Source organism: Anomaloglossus baeobatrachus, chromosome 7 (genome assembly GCF_048569485.1).
Source record: "Anomaloglossus baeobatrachus isolate aAnoBae1 chromosome 7, aAnoBae1.hap1, whole genome shotgun sequence".
Lineage (NCBI taxonomy): Eukaryota > Metazoa > Chordata > Amphibia > Anura > Aromobatidae > Anomaloglossus > Anomaloglossus baeobatrachus.
Window position 1 is genome coordinate 301,592,123 of NC_134359.1, and position 10,084 is coordinate 301,602,206.

Below are 10,084 nucleotides of genomic sequence, written 5' to 3' on the forward strand. Positions count from 1 at the left end.
GTCCTGATCATGGGCACATGCCCTAAGGAAGAAGAATAGGTAGATACTTAGACTCCGCACCCCACGATCGTCGCAGGATGTAACAGTGTAGAAAAGCAACGTTTTTGGTTTTTTTTCCTGCTACAAATTGTACCACTTATGTCTATGGCCTGGACCTGGTCTTGTTGCTAATTATCCAAGTGCATAGGGCTGAGCTGCAATACATCTTCACACCAGAATTGAGCTGTTTATGGAGGAAAGCGGCCATGTTTATCTAATCTTATAAAACTTTCCTAATTTTCCTAAACCCCCTCATACTCAGCTGAAGGATGGTCGGCCGATCATTCTGCTGGCAGCTATTTTGCCTGAATCCCCCTAAACTCAGGAGCACTCACTCTATCAAGCGCGCTCTCGGGTTCTGTAGAAGAGTCTCTGCCAGACGCTTCTTATAGAACAAAACGATCAGCAGTAAAAAATCGGACACTCCGTATTCTGTCTCTTCCTAGAAGCTGTGAATCCCAACCGCTCTAATTATCAGTCCCTTAGATAACTGTATGATTGTACTCACTCTTCAAAGCATCAACAGATAGTTTTAACTCAGCCCAACGATGACTTGTTGGAAGACAAGGAGAAACGCTGCAGTTTTCTTCTAGAATCTTGTATTAAGTACAAAGTAAAGGCAGGTGAAATTGTACAGGGTTGTAGACATGTCTTCAGCAATGGTTCCTCTCTAGACTAAACTGAAGGAGAAGGGAGGAGCTTTCTATACAGAAGCCAACTAAGGGAGGAACATAGGGACAAACTTCATACAGTCTAAATCTACCTAGTAACAATAAGGAATTTCCTGATAGGAGAAATTCATGGGACACAACACTCCGGATCCCTATCTACCCGACATTTTCTGTCTGGGATCTTTGTACAAATGAGACTATTAACTAAATTAAAAATTGGCAACATCTAATCTTGTGCAAACAGCACCAGGCTCTTGCTGCTTTTGTGGAAGTAAAGTAAACTACTTATTGCTGTGAACTACCATTCAAAAGTTTGGGGTCACCAGACAATTTTGTCTTTTCCATGAACAATCCTACTTGTATTTACCAGATGAGCTGCATAATGAATAGAGAATATCGTCCAGACAGTGACGAGGTCAGAAATAATGATTGTTACATGTAATAATAATTTTCTCTTCACACTTTGCTTCAGCACAGAATGCTCCTTTGCAGCAATTCCAGCTTTGCAGACCTTTGGCATTCTACCTGGTAATTTGCGGGGGTTATCTGGAGATATTTCCACCCATGCTTCCCCCTCTCACAAGTTGGATTGTCTTGATGGGCACTTATTGCACCATACGGTCAAGTTGCTCCCACAACAGCTCTATAGGGTTGAGGTCTGGTGACTGGGCCACTCCATTACAGGTAGAATACCAGCTGCCGGCTTCTTGCCTAAATAGTTCATGCATAATTTGGAGGTGGCTTTGGGTCATTGTCTTGTTGTAGGATGAAATTGGCTCCAATCAAGCGCTGTCCACAGGGTATGGCATGGCGTTGCAAACTGGAGTGATAGCCTTCCTTTTTCAAAATCTCTTTTACCTTGTACAAATCTCCCACTTTACCAGCACGAAAGCAACCCCAGACCATCACATTACCTCCACCATGCTTGACAGATGGCAGCAGGCAGTCTTCCAGCATCTTTTCAGTTCTGCATCTCACAAATGTTCTTGTGTGTGATCCAAACACCTCAAACTTCAATTCATCGGTGCATAACACTTTCTTCCAATCTTCCTCTGTCCAATGTCTGTGTTCTTTTGCCCATATTAATCTTTTCCTTTTATTAGCCAGTCTCAGATATGGCTTTTTCTTTGCCACTCTGTCCTGAAGGGCGGCATCCCGGAGTCGCCTCTTCACTGTAGATGGTGACACTGGGGTTTTGCGGGTACTATGTAATTAAGCAGCCAGTTGAGGACCTGTAAGGCGTGGATTTCTCACACTAGAGACTGTAATGTACTTGTCTTGTTGCTCAGTTGTGCAGCGCGGCCTCCCACTTCTCTCTCTACTCTGGTTACAGCCTGTTTGTGCTCTCCTCTGAAGGGAGTAGTACACACCGATGTAGGAAATCTTCAGTTTCTTGGCAATTTCTGGCATGGAATATCCTTCATTTCTAAGAACAAGAATAGACTGTCGAGTTTCACAGGAAAGTTCTCTTTTTTCTGGCCTTTTGAGAGCTTAATGGAACCAACAAATGTAATGCTCCAGATTCTCAACTAGCTCAAAGGAAGGTCCGTTTTATAGCTTCTCTAATCAGCAAAACTGTTTTTCAGCTGTGTTAACATACTTGCACAAGGGTTTTCAAGAGATTTCTAAAAATCCATGAGCCTTATAACACAGTTAGTAAACACAATGCACCATTAGAACACTGGAGTGGTGGATGTTGGAAATGGGCCTCTATACACCTATGTAGATATCGCATGAAAAAACAGACGTTTGCAGCTAGAATAGTCATTTACCACATTAACCATGTATAGAGGCGATTTCTGTTTAATTTAATGTTAGCTTCATTGAAAAAAAATGTGCTTTTCTTTAAAAAATAAGGAAATATGTAAGTGACCCTAAACTTTTGAACTGTAGTGTGTATATACAGTACAGACCAAAAGTTTGGACACACCTCATTCAAAGAGTTTTTTTTATTTTCATGACTCTAAAAATTGTAGATTCACATTGAAGACATCAAAACTATGAATGAAAACATGTGGGATGAAATACTTAAAAAAGTGTGAAACAACTGAAAATATGTCTTATATTCTAGGCTCTTCAGAGTAGCCACCTTTTGCTTTGATTACTGCTTTGCACTCTCTTGGCATTCTCTTGATGAGCTTCAAGACGTAATCACCGGAAATGGTTTTCCAACAGTCTTGAAGGAGTTCCCAGAGATGCTTAGCACTTGTTGGCCCCTTTTGCCTTCACTCTGCGGTCCAGCTCACCCCAAACCATCTCGATTGGGTTCAGGTCTGGTGACTGTGGAGACCAGGTCATCTGGCGTAGCACCCCATCACTCTCCTTCTTAGTCACATAGCCCTTACACAGCCTGGAGGTGTGTTTGGGGTCATTGTCCTGTTGAAAAATAAATGATGGTCCAACTAAACGCAAACCGGATGGAATAGCATGCCGCTGCAAGATGCTGGGGTAGCCATGCTGGTTCTGTATGCCTTCAATTTTGAATAAATCCCCAACATTGTCACCAGCAAAGCACCCCACACCATCACACCTCCTCCTCCATGCTTCACGGTGGAAACCAGCCATGTAGAGTCCATCTGTTCACCTTTTCTACAAAGACACGGTGGTTGGATCCAAAGATCTCAAATTTGGACTCATCAGACCAAAGCACAGATTTCCACTGGTCTAATGTCCATTCCTTGTGTTCTTTAGCCCAAACACACGTGTTGTGTACGCAAAATTCTCTCAAATATTGTTCACAAATTTGTCCCATTCTGTGTTAGCGAGCACTTCTACTTTGCTAAGATAATCTACCCCCCCCCCTCAGGTGTGGTATATGAAGATAGGGTATATAAAGGCCATTCTAAAATGTGGAGGTTTACTGTATTGGGAGAGGGAGTGGGTCAGAAAACAAGTCAGTATCTGATGTGACCACCATATGCCAGTCTGTCATCTGCCCTGTATAGGGAAAACTGTGGGGAGAACAACTCTCCAACGTGCTAGATGTCATCTGTAATGTCCATACTTGCATCCCCACGGGACATCGGTTCCCTCACCTGCCCGAACGTCCTGCATTGGCTGTCCCATCCTCAGTGCATGCTGCTGCCTCCCAGAGCCTGTGTGCACCTCACAGGCTTCTGAAAGGTGCACGCGTGGTCACGCCTATTTTCTTAAAGGGCCTGTGTACCCTAACCCAGAAGTGCCTCTCAGGTCAGCTGAGAGGTTGCAGGTACATCAGGTACATTTCCCCTAAGGGAGGTGCCTGGGCAATATGTTAGATACGTTGCTAGTTCTCAGGTCCTTAGCACTGCTGCTGTTGTCTCCTCTGCTGCTGCTGTATTGTGTTATATGCTGTTGCTGATTTATGTTTGTGTTTTAGTGTTGTGCTGATACACTACTGCTGTTATCCCAAGTCGGTCGCTACTGCTACAAGCTGCCACGCCAACTGCCAACCACAATACCTGCTGCTGTAAAGTGTCCTTACCAGCTGCTGCCACATCCATCCCAGCCGAAAGCTCTTCACCTGCTGCCACTGTTACCCATCACCAGAGACTCGCTCCTGTACCTCATTGCAGCATCAGTCTTAGTGAGTGGCACCCGTCTCACACCTGCAGCGTATCACCCTTACGATTAGAGGCTCTGGTGAAAACCTGGTGTGATTCCACAGTCAAGCCCCTCTGGGCTCTCTGTGTGCTATGGCCCAGTCAGGTGGAGACCCCCGATGAGGACGACGAGCAGCAGAGGAGCTTCCCTGAGACGGTGTCTGACAGTTTGTGCAGAAACTCTTTGGTACGCCCTGATTGTTACAGCTCTGTCTCGGGAGCTGGTCTCAGACGATCTTAGAGGTGAAGATGCTGGATGGGGAGGTCCTCGGCTGGTGCGGTTGTGAGGCCGGTTAAATATTCTGCCAAATTCTCTGAAACACCTTTTGGAGATGGCTTAAGGTAGAGAAATGAATACTCAATTCATGGGCAACAGCTCTGGACGTTCCTGCAGTCCAGCATGCCAACTGCACGCTCCCTCAAAACTTGTGACATCTGTGGCAATGAGCTGTGTGATAAAACTGCACATTTTAGAGTGGCCATTTACTGTGGCCAGGCTAAGGCACATCTGTGCAATAATCATGCTGGCCAGCCTAAGGCACACCTGTGCAATAATCATGCTGGCCAGCCTAAGGCACACCTGTGCAATAATCATGCTGGCCAGCCTAAGGCACACCTGTGCAATAATCATGCTTGACAGCCTAAGGCGCACCTGTGCAATAATCATGGTGTCTAATCAGCATCTTGATATGCCGAACCTGTGAGAAGTGATCACTAGTACAGATTTTGACATATTTGTGAGCAATACTTGAGAGAAAAAGGCCTTTGTGTGTACACAAAGGCCTTTTTCTCTCAAGTATTGCTCACAAATATGTCAAAATCTGTACTAGTGATCACTTCTCACAGGTTCGGCATATCAAGATGCTGATTAGACACCATGATTATTGTACAGGTGCGCCTTAGGCTGTCAAGCATGATTATTGCACAGGTGTGCCTTAGAAACTTAGAAAAAGTCTCAAACCTTTGAGTTCAGCTCCTGAAAAATGCAAGAAATAAACAAGTGTGCTTATATTTTTGTTCAGATATATATACAGTCAGGGCCAGAAATATTTGGACAGTGACACAAGTTTTGTTATTTTAGCTGTTTACAAAAACATGTTCAGAAATACAATTCTATATATAATATGGGCTGAAAGTGCACACTCCCAGCTGCAATATGAGAGTTTTCACATCCAAATCGGAGAAAGGGTTTAGGAATCATAGCTCTGTAATGCATAGCCTCCTCTTTTTCAAGGGACCAAAAGTAATTGGACAAGGGACTCTAAGGGCTGCAATTAACTCTGAAGGCGTCTCCCTCGTTAACCTGTAATCAATGAAGTAGTTAAAAGGTCTGGGGTTGATTACAGGTGTGTGGTTTTGCATTTGGAAGCGGTTGCTGTGACCAGACAACATGCGGTCTAAGGAACTCTCAATTGAGGTGAAGCAGAACATCCTGAGGCTGAAAAAAAAGAAAAAATCCATCAGAGAGATAGCAGACATGCTTGGAGTAGCAAAATCAACAGTCGGGTACATTCTGAGAAAAAAGGAATTGACTGGTGAGCTTGGGAACTCAAAAAGGCCTGGGCGTCCACGGATGACAACAGTGGTGGATGATCGCCGCATACTTTCTTTGGTGAAGAAGAACCCGTTCACAACATCACCTGAAGTCCAGAACACTCTCAGTGAAGTAGGTGTATCTGTCTCTAAGTCACCAGTAAAGAGAAGACTCCATGAAAGTAAATACAAAGGGTTCACATCTAGATGCAAACCATTCATCAATTCCAAAAATAGACAGGCCAGAGTTACATTTGCTGAAAAACACCTCATGAAGCCAGCTCAGTTCTGGAAAAGTATTCTATGGACAGATGAGACAAAGATCAACCTGTACCAGAATGATGGGAAGAAAAAAGTTTGGAGAAGAAAGGGAACGGCACATGATCCAAGGCACACCACATCCTCTGTAAAACATGGTGGAGGCAACGTTGTCAAGGTCAGAATGACGATGATGATGAGACTCAAAGGATCTCTTGATATCCGGCTGCTGCTTCTAATTAAAATGTCATGTGTGCACGCGAGAATGAAAAATAACTGCACAGCAAGTCAGTTACATCTATCTCCATGACCGGCTCTTAACCAAGTGTGTTCTTTATTGTTTGAAAGAAACTCTAGACCAAACAGTAAGGGGGTGTGAACAAAAGTTTTAGTCCAATCAAGTATCGTAAGTCAGGGCTTCATGACGTAGAGAGATCTGCATATTCTCCGTTGATTGGACAGTCCAGGCTCCAGGAATTTTCCTTTGTCCATCTGTGTTGGGTGGAGAACAGGAAATGGTGGCCATTTTCAAGCTATACATATAGTATATACTGAGTTTAAGGAAAATACACTGAATATGCAATATACATATATACATGTTAGTAAGAAACAAAAGCATTCACAAATATGTGTGTTAGTTCACATCTACTGAACTATATAACTGAGTCTATGAAATGGCTGAATTAAGTATTTTTGGATACTCAATTCTTTATCCTCAACAGTCCCCCCTAAAGACTTACTTCTGCCATTTCTAAATTCTAAGGGTACTGTGTTCCCTTAGGAAGAGAGGTAGGAAGATCTGTTGAAAAACCTGCCTAACTGAACTTTGAAACATGGACGGAAAGGGGAAAGGGGTTTTCTTCACCGGTTTGAGACCAAGGACTCCTAGGCGAGTCCTCACCCTTTGTAGTTGGACTTTCCCATGTCTCAAGGTTCTCTAAGTCCTCTCTTCTAACTGTTCTGGCAATACTGGTCTAAAACTGTACAGGGTTTTCTGGAAAGGATAAGTATGAGCAGAACGCTCAGTGCAGCTCTGGTTGATTAACCCTTCTGCAATGCGAGGTGTGGATCCATAGATATTTCTGTGGTTGGATCAGCTCCTCTAGTGTTGACTCATGGCTCTTTCTCGCTTGTCCTTTAGGATCAATCAGTCTCCTGATTGGAGACCATATGCTAATAGCTCTGATTTAAGATCTGGAATTGGAGAATACACCTGTTTATCACACTATTCAGTCAATTATATAAAAATATACATGTCTATGCTAAACCAAAAAACATCTTACATAAAAACCTGCTTATTGCAAAAAGAAAACAAAACATATACATTTTGTACACGATTTACTAGTTTCCACTTTTCTATAAAATATACACTTTTGTAAACACATTTTTCTTTACATACCACCTTCATGTGCTTCTCAACAATAATGTCGTTTTCTGCACTGGAATGCCTCTGACCAAACCTGGAGAGAAATTTACACAACACGCACAGACTTGCATACAACGTGCTCATGATATACATCTATAATCAGTTTGCAGTCTCTAAGAATGGGTAGAGTAGGTGCAGGGTGTTTCTACGGACTCTTTACAGTTTTTTTTTTCTCACTTCGTTCTAGGCACTTGTCTCACAAGACTGGGTGAATCTGCCCACCTGGGTACTGAACCCTGGTGTCACCAAAGCACACACTGACAATTGTCTTTCACAGATGTCACCTGGGCCATCATTAAGAAGAGCTCTCATGGCAGAGAAAGCTTACCACCCTTTGTCCACAGACCTTCCTCCATACCTCCCAACTTTTCAAGAAAGGAAAGAGGGACAAAGTATGCGGCGCGCGCAGCGCGCCGCGGCAAATTTTGGCCACGCCCCTAGCCACACCCCTAGCCACACCCATTTAGCAGTAAGGGTCATTCAGCAGATGCCCCGGACTGTTCATTCATATTTATAGCAGTCAGAATTTTTTTATATTTCTATGTGTCACTATATGACATGTTGCTTATTTGTGCCTATCAATCCGTGTTCACACGTTGCATAAATTCTGTTTCTTTTTGTTTCTGTCTGCACCAAACTACACAATAACAATCTTCTCTGTTTTTTTGGTTCAGATGTGAATCTGCGTTTTTAAGTGTTTTTATCGTACAGAGAAGCTTTTTCCTGCATTTTTTAAGCTCCACGTAGAAACCTCCAGAGAAACCCCCCCCCCCCCGTCCCCCCCCCGAAAACCGCAGAATTCAGCAGCGTCTTTTCATGGAATCACATCCACTTTACGTGGACAATTAAACACAGCAGAATAAATGTGCAAAGAAACAGCAGAAAAAAATGCAGCATTTACACCACATGTGAATATGGACTAATTGTCCAAGCAAAGTGGATGAGACGTCCTGAAATCTCCGCTCTTGGTGCGTGGAAAGACGCCGCTGAACGGTGCGGATTTGGTGTTTCTTTCTTTATAAGCTTCAGGATTCACATCAGCAACAAACATGTATCAAATAAGGGGAACAATGCATAAAAAATACCGCAAACACGCAATAATCAGAGAACATTGTTATTGCACTCGTGGCGCGGACACCTGCAGAAAAAATGCCGCATTTACGCTATGTGTGAACACGGCCTCAGTGATCCATTTTTATTACATTTTTTATGGGTTTTAATAAAGAAAAATAATAAATTGCGTCTTTTTTTTCCCGCCATTTACCGATCCCCATAAATAACCTGATCGCTGTGTTGTTCAGGTCATTACGATTACAGGGACACCAAATATGTCCATGTTATTTGCTGATTTGTGATGTTTATTATTTTATAAAAAAGTGCAATAAAATTACATTATTCTATTTTTTTTTATTATTTTTAGTAACTTTATTAGAAGAAAAAAAAAATCCTCTTTTCCTCTCCCTCTAGAATACAGGACATAGAGATGCTGCTCTGTACAATGTAGCTGTGTCCTGTGTAATCTGCTGTGTAAGAGGCTGCATTGTAGGTTCATTTATGTGAAATCCTCCCTCTGACATCATCAATCCTAGTGGCTCAACAGGTAGAGCAGCTCGGAAAGCCAGGAGGTTGCTGGACACAAGTTTTGAACGTTGCTGGTTTGAATCCAAGGTGGTGAAGATAAAAAAAAAAAAAAAATTGTATTTGTATTTTTTTCCTCATTTCTTTATAGTAGTTTTATGGGAACAAATGAATCTGACTCACCAACATTGAGATACAGTATTTATCTATCTATCTATCTATCTATCTCTATCCCTCTATCTATCTATCTATCTATCTATCTCTATCCCTCTATCTATCTATCTATGATTCTATCTCTCTATCTATCTATCTATGATTCTATCTCTCTATCTATCTATCTAGCTATCTATGATTCTATCCCTCTATCTATCTATGATTCTATCTCTATCTATCTATTATCTGTCGTGTATCTATATATCCCTCTATCATCCATCCCTCTATCATCCATCCATCCCACTATCATCCATCCCTCCCTCTATCCCTCCATTCATCCCTCCATTCATCCCTCTATCCCTCCCTCTATCCCTCCATTCATCCATCCATCCCTCCCTCTATCCCTCCATTCATCCCTCTATCATCCATCCATCCCTCCCTCTATCCCTCCATTCATCCCTCTATCATCCATCCATCCCTCCCTCTATCCCTCCCTCTATCCCTCCATTCATCCCTCTATCATCCATCCATCCATCCCTCTATGCCTCCATTCATCCCTCTATCATCCATGCATCTATCCCTCCCTCTATCCCTCCATTCATCCCTCCATTCATCCCTCTATCATCCATCCATCCCTCCCTCTATCCCTCCTTTCATCCCTCTATCCCTCCATTCATCCATCCATCCCTCCCTCTATCCCTCCATTCATCCCTCTATCATCCATGCATCTATCCCTCCCTCTATCCCTCCATTCATCCCTCCATTCATCCCTCTATCATCCATCCATCCCTCCCTCTATCCCTCCTTTCATCCCTCTATCCCTCCATTCATCCATCCATCCCTCC